This window comes from Eriocheir sinensis, unplaced genomic scaffold (genome assembly GCF_024679095.1).
Source record: "Eriocheir sinensis breed Jianghai 21 unplaced genomic scaffold, ASM2467909v1 Scaffold1316, whole genome shotgun sequence".
Lineage (NCBI taxonomy): Eukaryota > Metazoa > Arthropoda > Malacostraca > Decapoda > Varunidae > Eriocheir > Eriocheir sinensis.
In genome coordinates this window covers 1-2,500 of record NW_026110647.1, presented here as the reverse complement: position 1 = coordinate 2,500, position 2,500 = coordinate 1, and the positions used below count along the sequence as shown (strand labels likewise).

General features: G+C 36.2%; 1 long non-coding RNA gene across 1 annotated transcript in view; it reads right to left on the bottom strand.

The window, feature by feature from the left end:
- Positions 1-337, bottom strand: part of LOC126989818 (uncharacterized) — a 41,061-nt gene extending 40,724 nt beyond the window's left edge. Inside the window, exon 1 of the long non-coding RNA XR_007743734.1 lies at positions 102-337. This is a non-coding gene — a long non-coding RNA (uncharacterized LOC126989818). The remainder of the gene's footprint in view (positions 1-101) is intronic.
- Positions 338-2,500: the final 2,163 nt, after the last annotated feature.

Genomic DNA, 2,500 nt, shown 5'->3' with positions numbered 1-2,500 from the left:
ACTTAACCAGCAAGGAAGGAAGGAGGAAGCAAGGAAGGAAGGAGGGAAGGAAGGAAGGAAGGAGGGAAGGAAAGAAGGAAAACAAAATATTTAACACTCACCATTGGTTTGATGTCTGCCATATTACAAATCCTTCCTCTTCTTCCTCCTCTTCTCTCTCTGTGTGTCCTCTTCTTTTTCTTCTTCTTCTTCTTCTTCTTCCTGTGTAAACAATAGAGATAGCAATAAATTCATGAAAAGAAAAAAAATAGCAAATAAAAAAGGAGAAAAAAATTATATTGAAAGAAGAAAAATAAGATAAACACCTTTATGGATTTATTTTATATATGTATTTTTGTGTGTGTGTGTGTGTTTGTTGGGAAGCACAAGCGACACAAGAAGGATCTTGATTTTAATTCAGTTTATTTTACTCTTTTATTTCTGAGAGAGAGAGAAGGGCAGGGCAGGACAAGGAGGAGGGGCAGAAATTATACAAAGTGAAATATTGTGAAGCGGAAAATTGTAGGTAGGCAAAGATATACTGGCCAGGCTTTTGAAGGAGTGTTTTGTGATGGTGGTGATACATGGCTTCTGCACACCTTCATCTGAAGAAACACCCATGGAAACAAACCTAGTAAGTGTGGCTTTGGAAAATAGTCATAATGGGAGATGACAAGTCTCTTATAGAATTTGCTAGGCTTTTCACGTAGTATTTTTGTGATGATACATGGCTTTTGCACCTTCAATGGAAAAGTCACCAATGGAAACAAACCTAGTCAGTCTTCCCTGTGGCCTTGGGAAATGGTTGTAGTAATGGGAGACACACACATTTAAGAAGACAGAGGTACAGAGTGATGCTGGGTTATATTGGGAGAGAGATGCAGTTAAAAACATAGACCTGAGAACCATTTCCCCATGTCCACATGTCTGGAGGAAGGGAGCATGTCTGTGGGCCCCTGTACACCTGTCACAAGTATGAGGGAGACCGCTAACCCTCTCCCTAACACTCCGAATAAGAGAATTTTGTTTATGAAAGCACTTCTTGTGCATATGAAGGAAGGAAAGTCTGTTTTATCTTTCTTTTTGACCTTGAGCGACGTCCTTTACTGTAAGAAAAAAACCCATAAAATATAAACCATCCAGCAGTGAAGCAAGTTTCCAGACTCAACTCAGTGTTTGGTAAAATTGTTGTGGCACTGAACAAATCTTTCTGTATTTTGTATCTTTTTTATGCTTTTTATTATTTCTTATTTACCTTTCAATGTTCTTCACATGTATAATTTCTTTACTCCTAATCTTATACACTTTTAAATTATCATCTTATTTTTGTAAATGAAGACAACATGTTGCAGATGTACAGTAGCGATATGAAGTGATGTCGCCGCTCTCAGAATGTTTCCTACATTTGAAGATAACGTGTATTTATTGTTTATGTTATAATGTTCCCTCCTAAACGTTGTGATGTAAAACACGGTAAAATAACGTAGTAGTACCTGAATTACAATTATACATTCATTTGTTTAGAAAAATGCAACTGCAAATGTCATGTGTTGTCTTCAGTACTGAAGACAACCTTCAAATGATTTAGCTCACGTCGTGTGCTTATCTTTGCAAAACAGTTGTTAGACGGCATTAAGATTTAGGCGATATATATATATATATATATATATATATATATATATATATATATATATATATATATATATATATATATATATATATATATATACATACATATATATATATATATATATATATATATATATATATATATATATATATATATATATATATATATATATATATATATATATATATATATATATATATATATATATATATATATATATATATATATATATATATATATATATATATATATATGTGTGTGTAGTGCGGCGACTATGCCTGATGAACGAGCCTCCCATAACCCACTTAGCCAGTGGGGTACCTCTTTGGCCGACTCGGTAAGGAGTGGCTCTTCCATCACGCTGGTCGCGGGTTCAATCCCAGGCAGCCGGAGAATACCATGATCTTGATTAATTTATCGTGTGTTTCGATACACACAGAGGACGTGTTGGGAAATAGAGGAGATAGAAAAGTATGCTCTTGGGGCATGACATATATCTCTCAGGGCCAGTTTATTGGCTTGAAGGAAATGTCCAAGTAAGGTCAGGGATGAGTTGCCAGTCCTGCCAGGCTGTTCTGCAATCTGTCTTCACTTCTGTCCACAAGTGTCCATGCCCATGTTAACTGTACACCTGTGATCACATAATCGCGGGTTCAGTGTTTTGTATAGCTGTGGACTCACACGTTCCTGTATTTACCGCAATATGTACACAGGCTGACCCAGAGAATGTCTTCATCAACACCAAAGCTTCATGGGGACACTCTGGCCAATTCAAAGGAAAGGATGATGATTGCAAGAAACACCATTGGACACACATAGTGTACTGTAAGTTACAAAAATTCCTTACAAACAGCTCATCCCTGAAACAGTCCTCACCATGAAGCCTCAGAC